The sequence below is a fragment of the Lonchura striata genome, chromosome 5 (genome assembly GCF_050655825.1).
Source record: "Lonchura striata isolate lonStrDom1 chromosome 5, ASM5065582v1, whole genome shotgun sequence".
NCBI classification, from domain to species: Eukaryota; Metazoa; Chordata; class Aves; order Passeriformes; family Estrildidae; genus Lonchura; species Lonchura striata.
The window spans coordinates 49,081,172-49,099,242 of record NC_140707.1 but is presented as its reverse complement, the minus strand read 5'-3'; the positions used below and the strand labels follow the sequence as shown (position 1 = coordinate 49,099,242).

The following is an 18,071-nucleotide window of genomic DNA, read 5'->3' as shown; positions in this document are numbered from 1 at the left end:
TGTATAACTATTGTGGAAAGGATACATGGGTAAACTCACACAAAATATTTGGATAAAACATTTGCATGAAATTCTGGCAATGTTATGTAAATACTGCAATTATTACATGTCTAATTTATTATTATTATTATTATTATTATTGTTATTATTGTTATTGTTATTATTATTATTATTATCATTATCATTACATCCACATTTGAACACTCTAATTAAAGCACTGTTCTGCTGAGTTCAATACTATACAAATCTGTCAAGGGAGAAGCTTCATTTCCTGGTGAATCTGCAATCTAAATAGCAAATGCAAAGTAGAAAGAGAAAAATTTAGAAAGTGACTTAACCAAGAGCATATAGTAAGTCACTGTCAGAATGATGCAAAAAAGAAATTCAGAACAAAAACATTCCACCAGTCTTATGATATCACACCACACTCTCAATTTAAATCATGAAACATGAAAACATGTATGACTCTGTTAATTCAAAACCACATCTTCATTATCCTTCTCCTATTACATGTCTCTGTCTGTGATGTCAAATTGGGTGGGGGGGAGTGGGTTGGAGGCAAAGAGACTACTGACCCCGATGTTCACATGGCAAACAGAAAGAGTTTATTCTCAAGCCCTTCCTTATAAAGGGCATTTGAAAAACCTGGTCTGGATATTTTCATTGGTCTGATCCCTACACCCTTTCAGGTTCTGGCCAGTGAAATGCCTGCAGCCTTGGATGAGATGTAATTGGGCGCAGCCCCTGTCAGTCAACCCAGGGGCTGGTTGGTTTGCCTGGCACAAATCAGCTAGTGTGTGGCAACATCTGTCCCTATTTACAACTGAACCCTCTGAACATAATCAGACATCTGAAAGGCACAGATATTCCTTTCCTATATCGCAGCATAAACTGGAAGTTTAGCTCTTCCCACACTATGTATATTTTATATAGGATAATACAATTAGTAAACTTCACACACGTAAACCAAAATCAAACAAACCCAAACAGATCAAGTCAAGCACCCACTGAAAAATACCAAAGGATGAGATGGGCAAAGATCCCTCAAGCAGAAGAGAGCAATCCTGCAATGATGTTTGAAGGATGAAAAAAGGTGTTCTTACTAAACAACACTCCCAGATCCAAGGACGAGTTGATCCTTCCACAAAGCTGGGCTGGTGTTTAAAACAAAGAGCCAGCCTGAAAAACATTGTTAGGAAAAAGACTTTGCCTTTGAGAAATACAATTGTATAAACTGGATTCTCCAAAATTTCTCAGCAGTTCTCTGTCGTGTTTTATGGTGCTACAAGAGAGCAGCTCTCAGGTTGTGGAACCTTGTACTGTGTCAGTGGTACATGCTGGTCCCAGCTACAGCATCCTGCTGGTCCCACAGCTCCCAGGGAATTGGCAGATAGCAGCAGCAGCCTGCAGCCGGAGCAGAGTACATCACAACCACTTTTCTAGTGTTTTTACGCATTTCTCTATTTTGTAATGGAAGAAGACAGACATTTTAGCTGCAAGGAATACAGAAATCTTGATAGAGACTGGGAAGCAGGAAGATCCACTAGAACACTGGGATGAGAAAAAGGAACTTGTGTAGCTGTATTTTCCCTAGAGCATTTTTTCTATTTCAATTGAAGAGTAAAAAGAAACTTTGGTTAAATGCTTTTGGCTAAATACAGAAAATTCAGATTTGGAAATGTTGCCTCTGTGACTTGTGCTGACACTCACCGTGGTGGACAAACCTTCCCAAGCTCAGTACAAGGTGGTTTCCTTTCCAACTTAGTCATCGCTGCCAGCCTTGATAATGTGTGCCCTACAAAATCATCCATGTACTGGAGTCCAGCTCAGACAGAAAAGTAGACAAACAAACCACAATTTCCAGATTGGAATTACTGGGTGTATCATTTTGGTGGTAAGCTATAGTTTTTGTTCAACCAAAGCTTCAATCTTCTACTTATTTTGGAGTTTTGGTCAACTCCAGCTTCAACAACTTCACTAAAAAGGCAACTCTTTCAAACCTCTCATGTGGGTTAGAAATCTATATTATGAAGAGGGGCGGGGGAAAAGACATTAATTAATCATTGTCTTATCTGATTTTGAAGAAATTTTTCAGACAGAAGTTTTCAACCAATCTTATAATGAACATTTATTTCTACTCACTCTGCAATTCACATTTATATTTACACTCAATTGCAAAATTCATGACCCAACCTCTGTGACTGTATTTTAGAGATATTTTAAATATAAATAAGAACATGCTAAGAAACAGCACCTTGTCTATTTCTTCCTTTCCTGCTGAAACACATCTCAGAAGTCTTTTAGAAGAAAGATCATGTAATAACTTGCAATCAGTCTCAACACCAGTTTTACTGCAGTTATAGCCAAGCTATACTCAGGAGCAGATCAAAGGATAAGAAAACGGTAATTTTCTGTCACCTTTGTTATCCATTCTCATTTCTCGCTCAGTAAAAAGCAATGAGCTAGTTAAGTTATCAGGACAATTTAGAGGCGTCTTTCTGAATTAGTTATCTGCAAGGAGCCTCAGACAGATGCCCCACCAATGGCAGAACTCCACAGTGAAGAAGCAGTATGAAATCACCTCTTCCCACCATGGGACTCCAAATGCAGAAGGAAACTGGAAAAAAACATGACCAGTGCAAGGTCACCACATCCAGGACTGGAAATGGCATAAAATCCTGCATAAAGTGTCAAACATGTGCCTAAACCTTCCAAGAAGATCAGACTCCTGTTTTTCTCTGTTATGGCTTTTGATCCTCAGACCACTACAATGTTATCTTGAGGATAAACAGTAGGACTTTGCTATTTCTATGGGAAAATGGATATCTGCTGGGATCTCTGAGGTTCCTAATTTCTGTCCTTAGTAAAACTTTCTCCTGCTTATTTGTGACCCCAGCTAGTCATCAGTGCTTCCTACAACATCCCAGAAAGCATGAGGGGACAAGCCCAGAAAGGCAAAGCAGTGGCTAGCATTTGCAAAAGAGCTCCAAAGAGCCCAAAAGTGTTACAGATCACAGCACACCACAGAGCTGTCCAAGCTCAGCAAAACCTGGCATACAGCTGATTGCCTCCACAGTCAGAAGGAGGGCTCAAAGCTGAAGGAAGTCACAATTCAAGTACCTTGGAAACATTTTGATGGTCCCATGGACTTTATGACTATTAATGACAGCAGAAGCAGAGAAGCTGAACCTGTGGTAGTCTACTTGAAGTGAATACATTCACTGTGGTCAGTGTGACAATCTGGGTAGGAGGAGCCGAGCAGGCAGCAGCCAAGATACAGATTCTTTCCTGACTGGCTTCATCACATGTATGCAACTCTGAAGGGATAAATAACTTAGCAGCTCTTCTGGTAAAGGGCAGCAGCACCAACTGGCTAATAAGGAACTGAATTAACAGAACTGACAAGAGCTCAGTTCCCCACACTGCTTGGGTTATATTGACTAGAAAAAGAGAGCATCAAATACCCAATTTATGAAGGTGTGCATTAGACCCACTTAATCTTGCTGCCCAAATTCTATCCCCTCAAACATCAAAAGCTCCCTGAGATTTTGCACCTATAAGAGATGGAATTGGTTCTACTATAAGTATGACCTAGTAATTTAGACTTGAATAAAATATATTATCTAGTTAATCATCTAAATTTTAATGCTATATGTTAACCAAAGCTAAATTAATTAAAATTTCTCCGCAAAAAGCCAGATAAAAGAAATGGCACTTTAAGTATGGTTTTAGGCAATTGGTCTCCTTTTTCACAAACCGGCGTTTTGCAATCTTCTTTGTGCCTGAAGCTTTCATTCTCCATGATGATTTGATCCTTTTTGTCAAGTCTCTTCAGCTGTAGAAAGCTTTGGTTTGCTTTCCAGTTCAGGTTCCCCTCTGCCACTTCTAATCCTCATTTTCATTCTTGCCAGTTAGTCATCTGATTTCTTTGATCCTCTGTACTAAACCTTGAACTCTGTTTTTATTCAGATTAGAATCCAGTGTTGAGAAATATAGCTTTCTTTTCCTTGTAGTTTTGCAGCCTCTAGCTTGTTAAATCTTGCTTATTTTTTCCATGATCTTCAATTGCTGCACTTGAGATTTTTGTGGTTTCAGGCCATGTCTCTGATCTAGGTGCAGCATCTGTAACAACATTATCAGCCTCTAACAATTGCAAGGGGTGAACATCTTCCATGTCTTCTCTCTTTTTCAGGTCCTAAACGTTGTTTAGGCAGCATGGCTGGCATACAGCACTGGGAGGGCAGTAAATTACCCAGCTGTAACAGGCACTGCTTGGACTCTCACAGCCTTGCAGGTGTGTAGGACAATGAGATCTTTCCAGGTCTTATATTCACTGAGGTGGGGGGAAGCACTCTGAGGATCTCCACTGTTGTACAGGGAGTTCCTGAAAACCCTTGAGAACTTGGGGTGTCCAGGCTGGCATCTCAGAGCACCACCAGAGCACAAATGATAGCTCCATGTGACCCCAGCTAGCCCTTTGTGTGCCAGAGTACAGCTCACTACAGGTGACCGACAAATGCAATTCATCCAGCTCATGCAAAGGAGGATGGCACTTGAATTTAGCACAGGTCATCGGGATGAAGATGCCAGTGGACAGTAAGATCCCTTCCTTGGTGCACCGTAATAATCATGAATTCTCAGTAGCCAGAATGGTCATCTGAAGTATCACTCCAGTGTGATCCAACTAAATTTTCCTGGAGGTGCTTGTCCACAAAGAGGGAGGAAGATTTTTCAGTTGAAGCCAGTGGGGTAGCTGAGTTATGGTCGTATGAGGTGGCTCAGCTGCTACAAACATCAGTGTTAACTGCAAGTTCCTTGTAGATGACATTGGTGGACATTGGTTTAATCCTCTATTTGGATGCACCACTGTTCCTTAATTGCTTTAGCAGTATGGCCAGTGCTGCTGCGATTAGAACAAAGGTTCCTTTTGCATAAATCACCTAGCAGTGTATTCTGCATCTCCATGCATGGGGCAAGAGAGGACACTGAGTCTTTAGCTTTGGAGCAATACAATGTTCTTAAGCCTACTTTTGAAGCATCCCATGAGGATTTTGGAACCATGTTTATTTTTCCAGCAGAAGCTCCCTCCTGGAGACTTCAATGTCATGAGTTTAGGAATTTTTCAGACATTGTTAGTACAGCAGTTCTTAGAATTACATGAGATGGTCAGTCTTAAGAATGTTAAGCCAAGAATACCCAAACTTTTGCATTCTCAGACAGACATAAACATGCTGAACACTCTGGGGTCTGACTTTCTCTAAGTAGAGCAGACCATGCCTGTACATGAATCCCAAAGGTTCAAAATTTGGCATAGAAGACATCATGGATGCAAAACAGTATTGAACAGGCCTTGCAAATACAGACTTAGAAAAAGTATCAATTTCAAATAATAAAAGGAAAAAAGCTCTTCACACTTTGCAAAAAGGTTTGCAGATTTTAAAGTTTGCAAAAACAAGGAGCTGAGCAGTCACCAGGTTGCATCTGAAGAGGTTTTTTGCTAGGGAAGAGCCATTAATTCTGTATTCTTTATACTCATGCATGGAAGCATGAAAGTCAGAGTTTATATACATGTTCTTGAAAGATCCAGCTATTCAGATTTCTGATTTCTCACACACGTGCCTCTGGGTCCATGCTGATGAGAACTCAAGGAACACAATACAGAAAATAGAGTCCAAACAAACAACAATAAACAATTCCAAGAAGCCATGAATATGCTGGTTTAAAACACTGTTAACAAATTTTAAGAACTGCCAAGCTACATGGTTCCCTTAATCACAGTTAAACATGAAATTAAAAGCCAAGGGGTCATTGTAGAAGTTCTTCTGAATGGACCTTTTCTATAGGAGGACTAGTCATCTGTCTATCCAAGTAAGACCCATTATTTGTCCAATAAACACCAGTATACTTTTTTTCCTGTGCCATACATCTGGGGAAAACCGAAGCATTGGTACTGATTCCTTGACCTCTTTTCTCTGATGTTCTGACCAGCAATGTGTCTAAGCACTGATTCTTTATAGTTTTCATGATACACCTGAGACACTGCAGATACAAACCCTGAGAGGGAAAGAGATGTTGTATGAAATTTTCTTAGTAATTACCCTAAGCAGAGATGATCTTTTGTCTCTTGGTCTTATCTATCAGGCATTAATTGCTTCCCTGGTTCCCTACAGCTGCAGCGTTTTCTTTTCCTAAGCCTCTTTCTCTTCCAAATACATTTCTTGCATATCTTACCTGTATAGAGCTACTGAGCCCTTTGTTGCTATAGTTTCCTTGCCAATGTTCCCATGTCTGTCATCTCCTGTTTTCCACAACATACAATTCAAAAACTTTTGTCAGTCAGGATCTTAATTACTGGCATAAATCACCTAAGTTAACAAGAGACATGTTAAATAGACCTTTAACACAGTGATATTTTCAGTTTATGGTTTTGATTTAGACATTTGCTAAGACTTAACAGAAAACAATTTTCTATCTTCTAATGCTTTACTTCATTGTAACCCATAAACAGTATGAAATAAGAAAGAAGTGTTCAAAAGGTAAAACCTACAAATACAAAAGACAGCTTCATCCAATACTTAAAATATAGTTTTTCAAATGGCTTGTCTAACTATGGTCTTCCATGTCCCGATGCTATCTTCACCTTACCTGGGATTTTCATGCTGCTTAGAAAAGAAGGTAATTTGTCCAGATGGTAATTTGTGCCTAAAAAATGCATGACTCATAAGGATAGTCAAAGAAGAGATGAAATAAAAAACAAGGGGGGGAAAGTTCATGTGACTTTTCTTGCATCTACTCACACTACATTCTGGTTTTGAGGCTGGTGACTGCTGGACAAGCAGGAACAGCCAAATTTGCTTGAGTTTCTTTGTCATTGGATTGCACAGATATTTATGTGTACATACAAATCAATTAGTTATTAATTCATAAAAGAAAAAAAGCCAAAACCAAAACACCCACAAAATACCAAACAACTTGTGATTTATTTGACTCATAACCAGAAGTTCCTTCTGACATATTGTAAAGAGAAAGCATATGAAGCACTAGCAATTCAGTAGTAACATTCTGGGCAGGAAATTTCACCAATAGATAATGATATCTCTTAACAGTGACTGCAAGATTTTATTTTCACGGAACTTGTTGAAACGAGCAGCGGGGGACGGGGTGTGTGCAGAGGTGCAGCCCGGTGAGCACCGGCGCAGGGCCCGGCGGCGCCGCGGCCAGAGGAGGCGATGCAGCGCTTAGGAGGCGCTAAAGTCGGGGAAGAGAAACGGCGGCTCTTCACCCCGCTGCCGGCTTGGCGACGCACCGCCACCCCGCCTGGCAGCGGCCGGGACTCCCGCTCCCTCAGGGGGGACACCCGTTCCCTCAGGGGGGACACCCGCTCCCTCAGGGGGGACACTCGCTCCCTCAGGGGACACCCGCTCCCTCCGGGGGACACCCGCTCCCTCCGGGGAACACCCGCTCCCTCAGGGGGGACACCCGCTCCCTCAGGGGACACCCGCTCCCTCAGGGGACACTCGCTCCCTCCGGGGGACACCCGCTCCCTCAGGGGACACCCGTTCCCTCAGGGGGGACACCCGCTCCCTCAGGGGGGACACCCGCTCCCTCAGGGGACACCCGTTCCCTCAGGGGGGACACCCGCTCCCTCAGGGGGGACACCCGCTCCCTCAGGGGGGACACCCGCTCCCTCAGGGGACACCCGCTCCCTCAGGGGGGACTCTCGCTCCCGCCGCCTCGCCCGGCGCCACCGTGTCCCTTGTGCAAGGGCGCCATCTGGCGGGAGCGGCGGGCTCCTCCCTCCGCCTCAGGACGCCCGGCAGCCGGGGAGCCCCGGGGAGCCCCGGGCGGCCCCGGGAAGCCGGGGAGCCCCGGGGAGCCCCGGGAAGCCCCGGGAAGCCGGGGAGCCCCGCGGCCCCGGCTCCGCCAGCAGCACCGCCTTTGAGGCGTCTGGCACCTTGCGGGCCAAAAGTGTAGGAAAGGCGGTAAAGGTGACTCGGCAGCGCGTCACTGAAAATGCCAGGGCTAAGGCAGGAGAAAAGTATATTTTTTAATTATTACCTTTTTTTTTTTTTTTTTTTTTTTTTTTTTTTCTTTTATTACATAATGGACCGTTTATTCCAAAGTCAGGGTCGCTCACGGGAAGTTGCCGGAGCCACCTGCTCTTCCCAAGGATAAAACGCAGGAGACGAGAGCCAAGCAGGGGCCAGGTTATGCAAGCACGGGAGTTCACCGCTTCCAAGTCTCAGTTACTGAAATAACTACTTCAGGGACAAATTTAAATGCACGTACAATCATTCACGGTCATGAAAAACATTCGGGGAAAGGTTCTTATCAGAGGCTGACGCTTAAGTATTTGGGGGCTGGCCGCACCCTCATTTTCATCATAGAGATGCTGAATTCCTGCTCCTCTAAGGAATTTGTTGAAAAAGCTCCTCAAAGATTTTATGCCTGAATGTTCATGTTTCTCTACAGCAAAAAAATTATATTATCTGTATCCAACAAACCACAGCTACAATGCTATTTTATAGACACATACTTTTCACTTTTTTTTTTTGTCTACTTACTAGTTTTCCTCTTTTAAAAAAATGCAACCTGCACACACACAAAAAAAACCCCAAACCCACAAAAACTGACCATGTTCTTGGCGAGTCAGAATCTGTAGTAATTTGCAGCTCTCTCCTTCAGAACTGCTGCCTCTGAATTTTAAAATTACTCATCTCAAGAGAAATTGGTATGCTGGCAGAAGAATAAATCTCAATAGCTGTATAAGAATCTGTATTCATTCAATCTCTTGTTGAGGACTTTGCTTTGTAAGACAGTATTTTATAATATGTCAGGTTTTGCTTCTTTGGTTCTTTGTTGTTTAAACTGACGAGCAATAAGGTACATTTTCTTTTTATCCTCCATCACTAAAAAGTTAGCAATTTTCTACAACAATAAATGAAGCATAGTAAAAAAAGTAAAAACTTACAGTGGAAAATGCTTGGAAAAAAATCTTGAAAAATCATACCTACTCTTGTTTATAATGTATGAAATTATTACAAGTATGTTCACTATGAGGACTATTGATAGATTACTCACAATTTAGCTAAATTCAATGAACCACATACTGTGCCCATCTCAGTAGGTGACTCATGCATTTTGTATTTCAAGTATCAAATGTTTGCCAAAAACAGTATTTAAAAAAGTAGGAAAATTGTTCAAAAGGGCTTGTGAATAGGTTGGGACTACCCACAGGCAGCTCTTACTTATATTCTGACCACTTACGTCGGATTTCATGGCACTGCTGTAGTATTCTGCTAGAAGTAGTGCTTAGCCACAGCAGCCCCACCTCATGCACTTCATGTCTTTTTCTCACATATATTGTACATTCTTTAAATACACACACATTAGAATTTAATGCAATGCTTTAAAGCAGTTGTGTTTTAAAGAGAAAAGCCTGCAGAGTAAACATTTTCCCTACAGAGTTACTGCTCTGTAATTTAATACACATTTCCTAATTTTCTTAGCACCATGCTTTGCCCCTCTAAATTTCAATGTAAAAAAAAAAAAAAAGAATAAGAAGAAAACAAATCAGCAATGTCAAAAGAATAATGTAGCTGATCCCTGAATAATGTATAATACTATTTTAAATCAAATATTTCAATGTAAAGCTCAGAATCAGGTCCACGAGAAGGAATAGGCTTCAGTCCCCCCTGGTGTTGACACCTTTTCACAGTTTCAACACCTGCAGGGTGACAGAGGAGGCCACTATATGTTGAAGACTTGGAAGGTTAACTTAGATTTAGGCAGTTTTCCAAGCCCATTCATACAGACCTCAGAATGCATCTGCATGTAATTTTTACCTTCAAGTAAGAGTTACCTGATCCCAGAATATTGTGCATTGCATATACACAGAATCCATGTATTATAAACTCTTTTGTGAAAGCAAACAATAATGTGCCTTCACGGTGTGGGATGAGAGAGGACAATTTTTTTTCACCAGGGCCTGTGAATTGTGCACATTTATACATGTGTACATGTATAAATGTTGGGTGTGATTTTCAGTGTCCATTTTCTGGATGCCTTAGAACAGGTGAAATAATTTTGCATGTTTGATGACTCCTATAATTCATTGCTGATCATCTCTGCATCTTCTTTCCCAGCATTTCTTTGGCACTTTCCCCTCATGAACTGGCTCTGTAACACAGAGTCCCTTCTGATCCCTGTAGGAAGCCAGTACAGTGTTATCTAAAAAGTGATGAAGCTAGAGTTGAATTATTTCAGTTGCAAGGGCCCCAGAAGATCACAGAGTTCCAGCACCCCTGCCATGAGCAGGGACACCTTCCACTAAACCAGATTGTCCAGGGTCCTGTCCTGTCAAGTGCCTTGAGCACTTATGGGGATGGGACATCTGCAGCTTCTCTGGGTAACCTGTTCCAGCATCTAATACCCAGTTCTTAATATCTAATCTAAATCTACGCTCTTTTGGTTTAAAGCCATCACCTCCTTGTCCAGTCACTGTGTGTCCTTGGAAAAAGTCTCTCTCCAGCTCTCTGGGAGGGGTCCAGGAAGGCTGCTATAAGGTCTCTGTGGAGCCTTCTCTGCTCTGGCTGAACAACCCCAACTGTCTCAGCCTCTCTTCAGCACCTCTTGAGAGTTACTCCAGCCTTCTGACCATCTTTGTGGCCTCCTCCTCCTCCATGGATTCATGCTAACTAGGGATATATTAAGTTGATGGAGTTACAGCTTCCATATATATGCAGAAGTGCTACAATTAAGCATAATGCTGACCTCTGAACTTTAATTTATTAAATCAAAAACCTAGCATGAAGCATGTTTTATTCATTGCTTTGTCAACCACTTCACATTGGTACTGTATTTCTTGCAAAAACTGGCAAAAGAACACACGTGGAAAAGAATTGTGGGAAAACATTTTATTTATTTTAGATTCATTTAATGAGATTTAGCAACCAGACAGCAAGTAGGAAAAACAAAATCAGTATGCCCAGACAATTCTCTAAAGGGCTTTACCAACTGTTTTGTAAGAGGATCATTAGCATCCTGCCTATGAAATTACCAAAATTGATTTCTTCATATTGACGTTGGTGAAAGTAATGATACTTGAAGGAAATATAAAATTTTAAGCAGAGAATGTACACATTTTTTGCTGGTAATATAAACTTGCCCAAGTGTTCTGCATTAGGAGTGAATGCATACACAATATGGAAAATCTCAAATAACATACAGATTGTATTTTTTAATACTCTAAGATTAAGGCATTGCTCCACTTGGGAAATCATGTTAATTGTTAAATGATGACAGCTGTAATATTAACATTTTTAACAAGGGGACAGATTATTGCTTTACTATCCATGCATCATGCTAGAAATGCTTTTTAACATCAGAGACTCAATATTTATCAAGAGAATTTGATTTAGTAATAACCAGTGTAACAGTACTCCACAGTTTCCATTAGTTTGATTGAATGTTATATCTGTCTAAGCAAACCAAGCATTAGGCGCTTCAGTGAAAGTCACTTGTCATAGAGAAAAATATAATGCATGAATATTTCATTAGTAGATGAATACCCATAAAAACTTTACTTGAAATGCTTGAAAGCACCTACTGAATGCTTGCCAGTTATCTCATAAAACAGAGATGGTAGTAATGCTGCTGTTGAAACAGGAAAAAATCTATTAGATCATTTAACATACTAAAACAATTATGGTATAATTATAAGGAACATAATTATATGTTCTTGATGTCTTTAACAGTGCAAGCCTCACTAATTAACATTAGAAATTCAATCAAAACAAATTATGCTTTAAAATTTAAGGATGAACTTAAAGAGAAAGATCACATTTACCAAGCCAAACAAATATAACTTTAAATTCCACCTATTGTAGGCCAACTCTTCATATGTATGTTTGCAGTCTCTCTCTCTCTTTCCATCTTCTAAATGTTACTTAGTGTATTTGGAGATATATCGAGAGAGAGAGAGAGATGTATACATTCACTCAAATTACTTACTATTATAGAGAGCTATAGTGTCAGTTTTGCCTGAGACAAAATCCAATTAGGATTTTTAAGGCCTTTAGTTTAAAGGAAGAGATTCATACTGTTCCTACTGTATATGGGTGTTCTCTGCATATACCTGCATTGTATATAAACTTACCATAAAATTTTCATCTCCAACTCTCCTTGGTTTCTATTTTACAGTTCTCTGTTACTTTTCACCTCTCAGTACTATGGAACTTTTTACAGAACAAAAAAACACCAGTTTTTGGGGAAAATATTCCATTATTTTTAAAAGTTTAGATATGTCATGTCATTAGGACAACAAAGAATATTTGCTCAGACCTTCCCCTATATTAACTATTCTCCTTGAAAACACCTGTTTTGCAGAACTGGAATTTGTCTAATTGCTTCAATCCTGTTGTCATTCTCAGTTTCCCACTGGAAGGGTTTTCTCTGAGGCTCATGCTGGTTCCAGTCAAAATACACAGGTTCCTTGTTTTGGTTCTTCATAAACATTGTGTTTCACATCGAATAGGCATCTGTGCCTCTGTCTCAGTTACCACTGTGCTTCACAGGAAGGATGGGCACCTGCTTGTAGCCCCTGCATCCCTTCAGAGTGGGGACTTCCAGCAACTGGGTTGCATTTCTCTGGAGATGTCCAGCGAAGCCCAGCTCTGTGAACAGCACAACCAGTCAAGGTATACAGAGCAGAAGCACTTGAAAACTTTGGAAATATATAGAGTAATATTTAACCTAAAAGAAACAACCATCTTTTTTTTGGGGGGGGTTTTTTTTTGGTTTTTTTGTTTGTTTGTTTGTTTGTTTTTTGTTTAGTGTTAGTCTTAGATGCAAAAACAAATTTCAAAACATCTGAATTTCTTATGGAATGGAAATTGCCCATTTTTGGCTAGCTCTTTTCCTAGACTGCTGCTGGTAGTCTGGTATTTGTCTATTTGTTTCATTATCTCATAAATTCAACAAAATGCCTACAAGGTATTTTCCTCTCACACTGTGGAGATTATAAAGAGAAAGGGGTTCACTTATTGACATTGCATTAAACAGATGAGTGTAAGAAACTTAATGAACAAAACAAAAAAAAAACTAAATTCTCCATAAAACATAGCATTGAAATACTATTCAACGTGGTTGTATTATATTTGTACTGGTACTGGACTCTAGCAAAAATACTTCAAATATGGTTCTCTCTCTTCCATTGAAAAGCTCAGAATGTCATCATCATTTATAAGAACAGAAAAATGGAAATATGCCAGACTTGGTTTCTCTCTTTAAAAAAAAGTAGCATATAAAGTAAGCACTGCATGTACTCCACTTTCTATATTTTTGCTTCCCACTCATTTTCTTAAATTAACTAAAGCAGAACTATTATCTGATTAATATTTTAGCCACTTTCTGCTGCTCCTTTAAGTGGATACACACAATCAAAGGTCTTATCATGAATAATGGAGAATACAGTGGGAACCAGCCAGTTACCTAAATGTAGGAGACCAGTGCTAATTGAGAGGCCTTCAGATAGCCCAATCAGTCATCCCAGGGCAGGCAGATGGGAGTGCAGGGGATGCTTGCACCTTTTGGCACAGCCAGACCCCCAGCACCTCCCCTAGGTGACTCCTCAGTCAGCTGATCCTCAGGAGGTCTCTCCAGGTGTGCCAAGCTCTAGTCAAAGGCAGCACCACTTTAGTTAGCTTAACTCCATGCTCCTGGCTGGCCTGGCACTCCAGAGTGCAAACTCCAGCACAATATAAGACATCAAAATTACTAAAAAAGTTTACATGATTCTAGTTTATTTCAGGTTAATCCTCAAAAAAATCTTGGTGTGAGGACTATGAGATTTCAAATCCTTATTGATCATTAGAAAAGCTGGTACTTTAGACCCAAGTATATTCCCAGAAACACTGGACTTTATCAGAGCACATCAGCCACAGCAGTGATCAGTGCCAGTGAAAATGTGCAAATTTTTTCACAGAATAATTGCATTGGAGTATTTGAATTCTAAGAAGAAAATTCAGACAGCTCCTTGCATAATTTGATTAATCAACATCTCCTCAGTGAATAAAGAGTCTCTCATGCTATTAGAGGTTGAATGGATTCAAGAGCTATGCTGAAGAATGACAGCAAAAATTGACTGAATAACACAGAAACAAACTTGTCAAGTCCCCCACATACAAGACTGCTTTCTATTTCAGGTTCTATTCCATTCTTCCACAGAACCAAAGATGATGGGATGTCTTGATCCTCCACTTAAGCCCTTTAAATATAGCAGTGTAATGCTTTTGTTGTTATATGACAAAATATCCCTGTTGTGGTAGGGCTGCCTGGTTTAAACCCTTCACCACACAATGTTTCTCAGTGCAGCTGGAGTATGGAGAAACCCTGTATAGTTTTTTCACTGACAACTTCTATACTACACTACACTTCCTTCTGTGAACTAGAGTTTTCAAAACAATTTTATTCACATTTAATTTTCATATGGTCAGCTGTGCAATACAGTAGGTTTCTGTTATTTGGTTTAGTTAGCAAATGTTTTTAGTAAGGTTTACAATAAAACATTTTCCAATGCCTACCATCATCTTTCCTCTTTTGAACAAGCCCCAAAATACCCCTGTGGCCCTGACATGCATTTTGCTGGTGTTTGGAATGGCAGCACACAGTGACAAATGAATTAATTAATGTTAATAAAAGAATGTTACATCTCCTTCACTTTGAAACAAGTGATTACAAAGCAGCTGATTACAACTGGAGAGAAGATGTAGAAAGGTAAAATGTAGTATCAATTGGAGTGAATTAACTGGGATACTCAGGCACAGTCTCAAGAAAAACATTGACTGTCACAAGGAGGTTTTAGTGGTGTTAAAACTTGCATTGCATTTCTTGAACACACAGAAAAGCAATCTACCTGGTTTTCCTAAACATTACGAAAGCAATCAGGCATTTTCCTAGTCTGTTGTCTGCTAAAAGGAATGGGAAATCCTGTAATGAACAGTAATGAAAAAAAAAACCACACCAGAAAATCTTTATTGTACACCAGTATATTTTTCGAGAAATACACTTGTTTCTCATAAATTTTTTCTTAAAAAGGAATTTTTCAAAACACTTTTGGAAGAAAATATAGCACTCATTGATGATTTGCTTATTTGGCAAATAAATGAAGAAATAATAGAAAAACAATTTTGAATGCTGCAGGACACTCAGACTGAGTTTCTTGTGGAGTTTTCTTTTCCAAATTTAATCTAGCTATTTCAGTCATTTAAAAGGTAGTTTTTAACAGAAATTCCAACAGATGTACTAATAATTTTAGTTTTTTCTCTTGTGCTCACAACATGTTGTGGCATTAGTTACAGTTGTTTCAATAACTTCCCTTAACATCTTCAGTCTGTATATCACCAGGTTAAATATGTCTAGTTTTGACCAGGTCCAGGAAGGATTTCTGTGGGAAAATGAGGGACATTTTCAAATCTGCTCATCTGAAAAATTCTGACTTTAAATTTCAGACTTGAAAATGTTGAACTATTTTTTTCCCAGAGTTATCTGAGATGCACGTGCACTGCATATTTCTTCAGTATTTAAGTCTACCATTAAATGGGTTTAGCAAACAAAATGAGTCAAGAAGGTGAACATCCTGTCCTTGAGACCTAATTCTCTGAGCACGTTAATCTTTATTTTAATGCTGTAAATATAGTTGTACCTTTGTCTTAGATGCAAGGATTTCAACATCTTGTCAAAGTATTCCACCACAGCAGAATTAATATTCTTTAATGTATTTTATCCAGTGATCAGGAAAAAGAAAAAGTACACTCCCTCCAGAATAAGCTTACTGCATTTATAAATTGTGTCTTACTTGCTAAATAGATTTTAATCAATGTTATCCATTCACAAAACGTAGCAATGTGATGCATAACAAGAACATAATTTGCTGTACTGGGACAGTGACAAAGCAGAGTACCTACTTACCCAGTAATGGCCATTAAGATCAGAAAAGAAAAGAGGAGGCACACCACAGTGATTAAGACACCACCGCCTTCTGACCTAATGACCAGGATCTTAGAAAAGTGGTTGTTAAATATTCACAGCTGTTAATTCTCACCATTTTGATGTATGGTAACACCAATGAAATGGGGACAAAGTCAATTTTTGTTAAATTAATGAATGGAGAACATGTAGCTATAATATTTTCATATGTATCCACTTATGAACTGTAACTTTTGGTGTATCATAAGACTCTGCAAAGGGGTGTAATAGTAATAAAAGGAGAAAGCAGCATCTGTCCTCAGCACTTGCTTTCACAAGAGATAAGCATGAGAGCAGAAGGAATAGCAGAGGGGCAGCTCAAGAGGCATTTTGCCATCTGAAAGAGAGTAAAAGGAGGGAGCAACAGGTAAAGTCAGAAGAGATGCCATATCTGTCATCCTTCAAGGAGTGCTCAGAGAGGATGGGCTCAGTAGGGAAGTTCCAGCCTCCATACGGGTAAGTTTCCACCCTCAGCAGTTAAAGCAGGGAGCTGCACTCACTGTTGTGCATTTACATTCAAGCAGGAAATCTGACATCACTCATTTGACACACTGTGATGTAACAGGCTGTGATTCACATCTCTTTAGAGACACTTTCCTGCTATGGAATATGGAACTATGGCCCTCAAGGGAGAATAACAGCATGAAATCTGTGGGCTATGTGCTCCTGATGAAATCAGCATTTTTTTTCAAACCTTCCTCTGAAGCCCAAAATTTCTGCTACACCTGAATGTTCAGCATTTATTTTCATAGTTACTTAAGCAACAAAAAGATTTCAAGGTAAGAATTGCAGCTGAGTAATTTCTGACTTGCCCATCTGGAGGACATCCCAGTTCTCTTCGGTAATGCAAGCCTTTATTTTATTAACTATTGTATTGTTATTTTATTAACCAAATGAAAAGATACCACAATGGTAGTGCTTCATTTGCCTTACTATCCAGGTTTCAGATGGGATAGAGTTAATTTTCTTTCTAATAGCTAGTAGTACAGTGCTGTGTTTCTTGGATTTAGTATGAAGATAATAATGATAACACAGTTTCGGCTGTTGCTAAGCAGTGTTTATGCTAAGTCAAGGACTTCTCAGATTCTAACACCTCCCCAACAGTGAATCAGCTGGAGGGACACAAGAAACTGAGAGGAGCCACAGCCAGGACAGCAGACCCAAAATTTCCAAAGAGATATTCCATAATATATGACATCACAAACCAAGGGCCAGGGCCACTGCTCAGGAGTGGCATCTGTCCTAGGAATCCTAGGAAGTGCTGACTTTCTGAATTCTTTGTTCCTGAAGGCTGTCAGGAAGTGTTTTAAGCTGATCCATTTTACTGTGCATTGCAACATGCAGATATCCAGTTACCAATCCCCAACAAATGAAGCAGTAACCAGCAACATCATTGAATGTGTTAACAGAATTTTCTGAATTTGTCCTGCAAATGTCAATGTACTGGTTCAATCAGCTGATGGCAGCATCCTGATAAAAATTATATTTATTCATTAGTTCTAGATCAAGTTAAAGTAAAACAATTATAATTAGTTCTAGATCAAGTTAAACAATTATAATTCCCTTACACAAAAAAGTAGAAAAAGTAGATTTAATAACATTCACTGTGATGATTAGAAATTTAACAAAGAATAAGTATTGTTGATTCCAGAAGTCTTTTTTTCCCCTTCAAAGAACAAGCCTTAATGTACAGGAGGTCACATTTTAGATCTAAAATATGGACATAATGAGACTCATTTCTTTTTTACAGTGCTTTAAAATTTGGTGAAAAGTGCTATATAAGACTTTGATATTATTATGATTAATGCTCATAATCACCATCTTGTCAGTACTTTTTCCCCTTCTGACCTTCTAGTTTCCACGTAGTAAAAGGCACTTACCTCACTGCTTGATCAAGCTCTTAAGACTTCTCAGGCAGCAGGTTTATGCCTCCTTTCCAGGACATGGATTCAAGAATCTACCTAGGTGGCTTGATAAAAGCAATGGGATGCTCTGAAAAAAAAAAAAAAGTTCTAAAAAATCATTGATTCCTATTTATCCAAGGA

The 18,071-nt window shown here is 39.5% G+C and overlaps 1 long non-coding RNA gene across 1 annotated transcript in view; it reads right to left on the bottom strand.

Annotated features, from left to right (window-relative positions):
* Positions 1 to 10,901: 10,901 nt before the first annotated feature.
* The window catches only part of LOC146767361 (uncharacterized), a 27,875-nt gene continuing 20,705 nt past the window's right edge, over positions 10,902 to 18,071 (bottom strand). Inside the window, exons 2-3 of the long non-coding RNA XR_014955690.1 lie at positions 17,907 to 18,018; positions 10,902 to 12,674 (exon numbers count right to left, since the gene is read on the bottom strand). This is a non-coding gene — a long non-coding RNA (uncharacterized LOC146767361). The remainder of the gene's footprint in view (positions 12,675 to 17,906; positions 18,019 to 18,071) is intronic.